We start from the raw sequence: 10,950 nt of genomic DNA on the forward strand, positions 1-10,950 counted from the left end.
GTTTTTCAGACAGTATCTGTCGCTTCTTCTAACTCAAACCACACTAACCCTCTGTTGTGGTTGTTCCTGGCCAGCCAAATCCCTTGTACAGAACGTTACAGCTCACGTTCCTATCTGTGCTATCTCTGCAGTTACGTGCTCTTATCTAAATTACGTCGTTACTGGTTTCCTCACCACTGCTGAGTCTGGTTTTCATCTCCCTTTGACTTAACACTATTGTTTTGCTCTTCATCATGGAATCACAGAATGTTTGGGATTGGAAGGGCCCTGGAAAGCTCATCCAGTGCAATCCCCCCGGAGCAGGAACACCCAGCTGAGGTTCCACAGGAAGGGGTCCAGGGGGTTTGAATGTCTGCAGAGAAGGAGACTCCACAACCTCCCTGGGCAGCCTGGGCCAGGCTCTGACACCCTCACCCCCAACAAGTTGCTTCTCCTCTTGCAGTGGAACCTCCTGTGTTCCAGTTTGCACCCATTGCCCCTTGTCCCCTTGTCACCCAGAAGAGCCTGGCTCCATCCTCCTGACACTGCCCCTTTCCATCTTGATCCCCAGGAATGAGTCCCCCCTCAGTCTCCTCTTCTCCAGCTCCAGAGCCCCAGCTCCCTCAGCCTTTCCTCACACGGGAGATGCTCCACTCCCTTCAGCATCTTGGTGGCTGCGCTGGACTCTCTGCAGCAGTTCCCTGTCCTTCTGGAACTGAGGGGCCACAACTGGACACAAGATTCCAGGGGTGGTCTCCCCAGGGCAAAGTCCTGTCTAAGTTTTTGCCCACAATTCTGTGTGGGATGAATTTCCAAAAATGCCTCTCGTGATATTGAAACAAAGAGTGTTGTCACTCCAGATATACAGTGCAGACCTTGAAAACGTAATCCCCCCCATCTCCACATTGCCTTTGAGAGGATGAAGAAAGAGTTTACTATGCTGACATATGCATTATCACCCCAGATTTCCATTAACGCTTTGCTTATATGAATGGGGTGAGCCGCCCTTCTCCACACTTCTATTGCAAGCCCTCTGCAAATGCTGGCATGGAGCTGGATGAATAATGGGAGTTTTGGTTCAGTGGCTGAGTTGAAAACTGAAGAAAACCAGGAAGGAAATAATTCAGCAGACAAGATAAAAAGCTTTTTGACAATTACTTAATTCTGAACTTTCCATTTTGGCTCAACCTGAGAAATTTTGTTTGACACAAAACTCAATATTCATTTTAACCCTCGAGTTACATAGCCCTGCTGTTGATGCTTGAACTTTGATTTAAAGTCACTTTATAATGGAGCATTCCACTTCTGTAAGACAAAAGCTGAAAAGATTCATTTTTGAATGTCAAAGCTGCACAGCAGTTTGTCCTCAGCCCCGTGTGGTGTCCCTGTGGGTTTAAGATGCTTTTATTCACTGTTGGGATAGGGATTTTTCTGTTCATGGTGTCCGATACAGTGGGAAGGCTGCCCTACCACCTGCCAGAGCAATATGTTTACAGCAGGAACGTGTGGGTGGGTGTTTCATGACTTGCAAATACAACACAAGCTTGTGTGGGCACACAATTCGCGCTGAGACAGCACCGCAGAACGGTGCCAAACCCTGTGCGCTCAGCTGGCACTTTGCAAGACACGCAACGCATAAAGAGCTGAGGAACAGCAACACGTTCCATGTCTCCTACTCGTGCAAATTATCTCCCAGAAGGTTTAAGATGGAGGTGGTACACTTCATTGCCCATACAGAGCAGACTCAGATGAGCATGGGTAGATGGTAGCCCTGTGTGCATCATCAAGGCCACGTCCACTTGGACTACAGCTGAAACTGGCCTCTGGTGGATCCATGGAGATCCTGTACACTGGTAGCTCAACCCTATGGGTCTCCTGCAGGGACTTGGACTTCCAGCCTTGCTTTAGGTGCAGCTCAAATAGCCATTAATTACCCTATTTCTCTAATAGTCCAAGCCCAGGAGGTAGCAAGGATGCAGAAAACCACACTGGCACACAATCCTGCACTTCCCAACATAGCATCTGATCTTCATGGCCATAACTCCAGTTATCTAATGTCCCATATCCCTGTGTGACAACCTTATTGCACAATCCCAATGACGTAATGAAAATAAAAATAAATTTAAAAAAAAAAAAGAAAAAGCCCAATCCATTCTTTTCCCTGACCATGAACCTTTTTCTGACGAGAAAAAAGGTTCACTTTCCTGGATGGTTTTTACAGACTTTGTTGAGCAGTATAGGGTCTGGAGGTGGCATCACGAATTGCACACGGATTTGCTGGTTCATAGACCAGAGTAAGTGCGTGTGGCAGTTGCACATTCCCCTGAGATCTGGAGCCTTCAATGGGGCAGTTGATGGCTCTTTTGTGCCCCACTGTGCCTGTCCTCACGTACACATCAGGGTGGTACCAAGGTGTCCTCCCCTGCCCCGGGGCAGGGTGACTTCACCTGCACCAGCTGGTGGGGCAGGACGGGTGGGACCCTCAGTAAATTGACAGTGCCCTTAACGGGACCCTGAGTCAATTGAGGGTCGTTAGCAGAGGAGGTGCCCAGAGTAGCTCCAAAGCTTCTGGACCATGTTGTCATACCCACACCAAGATCTGGCCAGACTATAAAATGGGGTCCCCGCTGGAGGTCCCCTTTGGAGTGGTCTTCTTGGAGCAGCAGGTCTACGAACTGGAGCACTCTTCTTAGATTGGGACGCCGTCTAAGGAGACTTCCCATGATTGAGAGCGCCTCACCTCCTCGTTTGGGTGAGTGGTTATTAACTGGATATATTCTTGAACGAGTCCTTGGCTAACCCAGGTGAGCGATTATCTCTTGTGGGTACCCTGGAGTCAGAGGGCTCTGGTTTTGTTTCTTGTGAGTGTGTGCATGCATGCTGTGGATCCTCATTATTCTTATGTTGTTGTACCCCAATAATCTCCTCAACTAATATCTAAACCTGTATTTTATGTTGTTGGAGTGCTAAATAATCATATAAACCCTGTTTCTAGTTGGTTTGTTGGCTGTGTTTTTCTGGCTAGAATAAAGTCTGGTTTGGAACTTGTTGTCCACCTAAAACTGACTTTGAGGTGCCTCCATGACAGTGGGAAATGCCAGGAATCTTCCAGAAAGTTGTCTGCAGAGGACAGGAAGATTTGGGAGGGGTTCCTCCCACTAGCCCTGCATGTTGCTTGAGCACATATTGCAATGCCATGGGTTCTTGAATACTTTCATACTTTCTACACCATTTCCTTAACTTCAGTGTTTGTTCCTCAAGCTTCCTCCCTTTCTACATTCATATTCCATTTATTAGCTTCTAGGTAAACTCAGATCCCCAACAAAAAGCACTACCTCAGGTCTATTGCCTTCTAGGAAGATAAATGTCGGGCCACTGAAAAAAAGAAGCTCCACATACATGCCACATTTCAGCATCCCTTTGACATAGCATGGCCTGTTTCTTCATTCTTCAGGAGATCTCAAAACTATTGTTTACACAGTTTAATACCCAAAAAAGAGTCTCTTTCAATACTGATGGTTAAACTACTTCAGGTAAGCCAAAATATTCCAGAGATTGCTTCTTCCTCTTTCGTCCCTCGACTGCTTTAATTTTATAGTCTCTGTAGAGAGAATTAACATCAAGACAAGGAAATACGTCTCTTTCTTTTATCAGTCCAGGAGAACTACTCAGATTTGGAGCATATGATGCTGCTGGGTGGGAAGGTGATCCCTGGGGAGCTGGGATTGCTCAGTCCACAGTGCTCATCACTTTTATGTCATTGGAAGGAAAAGTTCTTCTGAGGAAACTTGCCTGAATGATCCGGATATGCTTTACAAGCTGTGTTTTTCCCATACAGACATGCAGTCATGTGGGCTGTGATAAACACTGTGTCGCCCGTTGTGCAAGATTGTTCAGAGAAAAAGATAGAGTTGAGAAGCCCAGATGCAGGTTTTGAGGATGTGAATTACCTTCCTGGCCTCTCTGGGTGATCCTCATCTTGTGCACCTTGGCTCCTCATCAGCGAGAGTCAAGAGGCTAACAGTGCAAGAACAATCTCCAAATTATTCATTGTGTACTTAGCACGAGTGAAGCACAACTGAGATTCCACGAACTGGAAGAGAAACCAGTCCTAATACCTCAGAGGAAGCAGCAAAGCAGGCATCCGTTTTTGAAGTTCCTTCAAAATGACCTTTACAGAGTAATGAACTTAATTTACCTCAGAAGGATGAGCTGTTTCTCGTGTGATTCAAAGCTGCAGCCAAGGGGATTACTGCCAAGGCAACTGCAGGCACGGGTAATTCAGTAATTCCCTCCACAGCCTGCCAGTGAGCTAAATCACATGGAATCACAGAATCACAGAATGGACTGGGTTGGAAGAGACTTCAGAGATCATCCAGTCCAACCCTTGGTCCAACTCCAGTCCATTGACCAGATCACGGCACTAAGTGCCATGGCCAATCTCAGTTTAAAAACCTCCCGGGCCGGTGAGTCCAGCACCTCCCTGGGCAGCCATTCCAATGCTGACCACTCTCTCTGCACAGAATTGCTTTCTCATCTCCAGCCTCAATTTCCCCTGGCAGAGTTGAAGCCCATGCCCCCTTGTCCTATTGCTGAGTGCCTGGGAGAAGAGCCCAATCCCCCCTGGCTAGAACTGCCCTTCAGGTCATTCTAGAGAGTGCTGAGCTCACCTCTAAGCCTCCTCTGCTCCAGACTGAACAAGCCCAGCTCCCTCAGCCTCTCCCCATGGGTCTTGTGTTCAAGTCCCTTCCCCAGTCTTGTTGCTCTTCTCTGGACCCGCTCCAGCACTTCAATCTCTTTCCTGAGCTGAGGGGCCCAGAACTGAACACAACACTCCAGGTGTGGCCTCCCCAGTGCAGAGTACAGGGGAAGGATCACTGCCCTTGTCCTGCTGACCACGCTGGTTTGGATACAGGACAGGACACCATTGGCCTTCTTGGCCACCTGGGCACACTGCTGGCTCCTGTTGAGCTTCCTGTCCATGAGTCCCCCCAGGTCCCTTTCTGCCTGACTGCTCTCCAGCCACTCTGTGCCAGCCTGGAGCGCTGCAGGGGGTTGTTGTGGCCAAAGTGCAGGACCCAAATGGCTGTGTGCAGACTCTGAATGTCAGCAAGGTGTGCAAGCACTGTGGACTAATAGCATATTTTATGATACCACTCACCTACTAAAGATGCCAGGTACAGGCAACAGAGGGAATTCAAGAGGTCCCAGTGTGATGGTGAAAAAGAAAAATAAAATAGCAGCTTTACTGAATGCATCCAGCTTGGGTTCAGGGGTTAACGAAAGTCAGATGAAGATGTCAGCCCTTTCACGTGCTGCTGGCTGGGAGGTGGCTTCTCAAACAAAATCCTAGGGAATGTCACAAAAAGAGGGTTTTTTGCAAGATATAAAAAAAGCTGCCAGCAACTGCAAGCACCGTGATTTCGCAAAAACAATTTGATCAGAAAATAAGGCTCATGTTCCTTCCAGTCTCTAAACTGACCACAGAGAGTGCACTTTGTTAAAAGCCAGGATGATTCCTAACAGAGGTTCATTTTTGATGATCTAATAGAGTACTATAAAAAAAAAAAAAAACTGAGAAACAATTTTTATCATTATTATTACTTTAAGTATGGCATCAAACTCTCCCTGACGCTAAATTGGTGCAGTTCTGGGAACTTCAGCTACAGAATTGACTCACAGATTTTAATAAGACTCAGTACTCCTCCAGAAGATTTATTGTCATCAAACCAAATGGAGTCAGTACAGAGACGACTGTGAAATTGGAAGGACAACTGCATACATGAGGTCAGATTTGAAGATCTCATTATCCTATCTTGCTTTAAACCCTACAAATCTATAAGAGGCTATTTCAAGATTCTTATTATAGAGACATAACACTATTTATTTCCTTATTCTCTGCCCAGACATCTCTTTTACAACAAGTGATAAACAACCGGCCTTCATTACCATTTGATTGCATTACCCTTTGGATCAAATCCAATTATATGAGCATCTTCCTTCTCCAAACATCTCTGATTAGTTTATACCCTCTGAAATTATTCATTTCCTCAACCAATGTCCTTTTCCCTGGTAAACAGTATATATTTACATACATCTTCAGTCTTGTTTGCCTTGCACAGGCCAGAAGACACTTGTCCACCATCCAGATTTAAGTAGATGGCAGGAGATTGCTCTCTACAGCAAAGTGAAATGATTCTATCATCATTCTCAATGCTTTGTATACCCAAATATCTCTCTAAACAGCTCCCTCTGTATACTTTGTGCTTTTGCTAATGAATGCATTTCTCTGTCCTTGCCATGTTTACATTGAGCCAGTTCCATAGGGGAGATTTCCAAAACCCTGGAAACAAATGCCTAAATCCATATGAAAGCCTTACTTTGCACTGTTGAAATTTCCTTCAGAAAAAGCTTTTACTAATGACATTCCCCCAAGTCCTCTTTCTGCTCACATACATCGACCCACCAAGCTCCTTGTATGAGCACCAACTGCTCCTGTTTCCATCAGGACACACCAGGTTACCTTAAACAGGTGAATCAAACCCAATCCAAGGTTAGTTTATTATCTCAGCCAGGAACCAAACGCTGGAAAATTCCCTGGGTCTAAGCTCTATGTGACAGAGGTTAAAGAGTCTTTGTTCCGCTGTCTCATTTCAACTCAACCTCCAACTAAGTGTGGAAGATGCCTAGGTGCCATCACCAAGCAAACAACCAAAGCTGAGAGACCAGGGGCAAGTATGTGTTGTTGGCATGGGTTTGTACAGGACTGATCAACCCCAGCAGGACACCCAGGTGCCCCTCATCTGAGCTCTCAATGGATTTTCTCCAAAGGAGGTCACTAGCCTGGCCAGAAGCATGACTCTGTTTCTCCCTTCTGGTGGGGAAAAGCACACCAAGGGCAGATGAGCACTCTTGAAGACTGGATCAAGTTCAGTGTTCTGGTGGCACCTGCGTGGGCAATTGCCCATAAATTAGCAATGCCTAGCATGGTTTACACTGCTTGCAGAGCCTTTACTACCACCCTGGGGTTACAAAGCATCTGTCATAGCTCCCATGCATATCCAAATGCCTTCTTCTCTCCTGGATCCAATCACCACAAGACAGAAAGATCTCTTTTTTGCAGATGTCCCACTTCTGCCCTGTCTTTCTAGGTGCAAACTGAGGAGGCAGAAAATCCTCCCACAGCCTCCAGCCTTGAGCTCTAAAACAAACACACACCACCTATTTCCTACAGAAACTCAGATTAGAAGCCCTGCAAGGAAAGTTTGGTGGACACCATGACTGCAAACAGAGTAATCTGTGCCCTGGGGTACACAAGTGTTGGAGACTCCATGGACTTCTCGGCTAGTGTTGGAGGACTGTGGAAGGAGTCAAACCTAATGCAGATCTGGCCATATTACCCTGGTGGAACTGCACCCAGAACAGTATCTTTGCATGGTCTAGGACAGTGCTAGCTGGGCAAAAACCATGCCAGCATTTGCATGATATAGATGAAGATGGGACAGTGTTCCAGACCTTGTTCTGGCTTTGTTTCACCAGTATTAATTGCAGTCAAATCAGCCAGGAGTGCAATTTTGTCTGTGCTGATAAAGGCAGTGGGCTAAGACTCAGGATATCTTCTATTGTGTAACTTGTAGCCACTGTTTAAGGCAATAATTCTGATGTCCAGGGCAAAGCACTCTGCAAACAGCTAACTGAAAGTGCTATGGAAGAGCAGAATAGCTGAAGGACTCATGCAGGAAGCCTAGTAATATTTCAGTTTATCACAGCCAGGAATAACACTCTTCTTTTTGCCCAAAGGGGGAAATTCTAATGTTCTTTCATTAAAAAATAAACTGCGGTCAAAAAGGAATAATTACACGACTCTGCGTAGTTGGGGAGTTTTCAGATAAAGAATACAGAAACATATTCAGGGTAAAAGAAGAGCCAATTAATGGCTAATTTGTTTGAATCATTTAGCGAGTGCTACTGAGCACCTGGGGGATGCTCTTGCAAGGGAAGCCAGGGAGCAGTTCTCATACGGGTAAGCAGATTAACTTTCATTTGTCTAAACCTCATGCATTTTGCATTACTCCGCAGGAGCAGAGATCACAGATTCGTGTCCCTAACTTCACCTTGCCTGACACAATTTCTTCATCCATCAGGAAGCAAAGGAAAAAAAGGGTCTATTTGTTAAGTACAGTCAGTCTCCGACTGAGATCACAGAGCCAGACAGGAGGGAGTCATCCTACCTTCCTTACAAACAGGGGGAAATTCCCAAGCATCTCTGTCATCTCCATCCCTCTCCATCATATCTCATTACATAATATATATGTCACTACCAAGAAGACCTTGAGGTGCTGGAGCGAGTTGAGAGAAGGGAAAGGAGCTGGTGAGGGGCTGGATGACAAGCGTGATGGGAGTAGCTGAGGGACCTGGGGGGTTCAGCTGGAGAACAGGAGCTGAGGGGAGACAGGGACACAAAGAAACGGCCTCAAGTTGCGCCAGGGGAGGTTGAGGTTGGATCTGGGAACAATTTCTTCCCCAAAGGGCTGTGGGGCATTGGAACAGGCTGCCCAGGGCAGTGCTGGAGTCATCATCCCTGGAGGGGTTGAGCAGATTAAGTTCTCAGAGACATGAGTTAGTGACAGGGGTGGGTTACGGTTGAACTCGATGACCTTGAGGGTCTTTTCCAACCAAAATGATTCTATGATTCTATTAATATGATTCCATGATTCACATTCTTCTATCTATCAGCTCCAAGACAGCCCTTCTGCCTGAGCCCATCTGCTCTCCACGTACTGTTAATTCTTCAAAACATGAAAGTGCTATATTTTAACTGAATAATTGCTCTTTTATTTAAATTTTTTTTGTCCTGAAGCCCCAGGCACAGTTGATCCTTCACATTCTCCCGCACATGCTGTACTAGTCGCTGTATGAACCCCGACAAGAGAAACACCACATCACCCAGAAATGCTGTAATCCAACTCCCTGAGACAATGGTGACAATACAATTACTGTAAAAAGAAATGTGGATATTATAACCACCAGCCTATTATTGTACCACCCTATTGATAAGCCCCTACAGTAAGGACCCTTGGCTCTTTGCAAATAAACGCATATCCTCTACCAGTAAATCACACTTTCCTGGGCTTCTTCCATGTTGACAAATTGCATGAAGCCCCACAGGCACGTTCCCTTTTTAATCAGAAAATTAAGTGGACTCAGATGCTTGGCCTGAACTCAGGATAATGCCCGTCAGCAGTTGATGTGATTCTTCCTTGACAGCCGGTTTTGCCTTCTTGACATATTTGCCAGGGTCTGGTAGAGCAGCAGTTCCTCGTGAAAACATTTATCACACCCCCAGAAAGAAGCACCCCAAAGTGACAAGCAGGAGTCATTAGATGTAAGACCAGCAGCCAGAAACAAATCCCTCTTCCTCAGTCAAAAAAAAAAAGAGCATAGAAACAAAAGAGAATGAACAAAATTGAAAACCGAGGATCTAATGTACTCACTAAGTAATCGCAGCGACAAAAACATGTACCAAGCTATGAGCTTCCATGGAAGAAAAAGCTGAATACCGAGGAAAGATCTTGATTCTGCTCCATTTCCATGCAGGGCATGAAACCTGCCCAGAACTCCCCACGTAAGAAACCACATATGGCCAAGTCTTTTGCATTTCTCCAGAGCTCTAAGAAACCACTCAGATCCCCAAAAATATGGGCTGTGAAGAGAAGTTGCTAAATCATTGTATACTTTGATTAAGTTACAAAAGACGTACCCATCATTAACCAACTGGCATGATAAATTCTTACTAACCAGCTGCAAAAGAGAAGGATATTTTTCAGGTTTTAGATCCTTCTGCGTGACAAGAGAGAGACAGAGCACTTAGCTTATGTTTGACTAGTAATTAATAGATGTATTGTAAGTAAGAAACTAAGAAATTATAACTGACTTCATCAATTATTTCTTAGTATAGATACATTATCTATTTAAAAACTCCAAAAATTGTGATTAATATGCAAAAATTGTGTGAATATAAGCAACGCAAGAGCATCCAGCCATTGGAACACTTATGGAGGATGATCCCCAGTGTTGCCCAGCACTGATAAAACAAAGAATGCCGCTTAACAGTATAATTCACTTTTGCTATTAAGCTTATTTCTTCATTTCAGCTGGTTGCATCTTGCAGTCTACATCCAGCCCAACATCCACCCGTAGCAGGGTATGAGGACATGTAGACAGAAAGAACTATGCAGGCACCTTATGTAATATTTCACCTCCAGATTCATTATCTCGTTCAGAATTGCCATTTCCACTTGCAAATCTCACCTTCACAGCTGGATTTCCACTGCTTTGATGATGCCGTAAGCATCCACCCATATTTATGAGCCCTGATTTGGGAATAATAGTGTTACTAATCCAATAAGTATAATCCCTTTCCTTTAAATCCCCCCGTCTTAATAATCATGGAAGGAAAAAAATATATATGAAAGTGCATGGATCTTTCTTCTGCTGTAATTATCAAACATAGTTTCTGGTTATTAAAGGTTCTACTACTGCTCCTTTTTTTGTTGCAAAAATCGATACCCTGTCTTCATTCTAACTTTGCTAATGACAGCCTAGAATACCCCAAAAGGTGAAGAAGTTATATTAGCTGCTCTGAGTTCCTGTTTGATGTTACCATGTTATGTTGCTATTCATTGTGAAACACTGTATTTCACCCCAAAATTGCTGCCAGTTTTCAAAAAGCTGCTGTGTTTCTAAAAGAGCCCTTATTATCCGAGCTTCCTACCTGCTCAAGTCAACCAATACCTTTCGAGGTTTTGATAGGTATCCCACGTCTCAGATCAGTCAATCTTTCTTTCAAATCAGTTTAACAATGCAAGAAAACTGCTGCTGCCAAATCAAAATTCACCGAGGATGAGACATTCTGTTGTATGGAAAACAAGCTGGCTGACTTCATCACGTTCACGTGCAGCAAAAGCCACG

Source organism: Patagioenas fasciata, chromosome 2, assembly GCF_037038585.1.
Source record: "Patagioenas fasciata isolate bPatFas1 chromosome 2, bPatFas1.hap1, whole genome shotgun sequence".
Taxonomy (NCBI): domain Eukaryota; kingdom Metazoa; phylum Chordata; class Aves; order Columbiformes; family Columbidae; genus Patagioenas; species Patagioenas fasciata.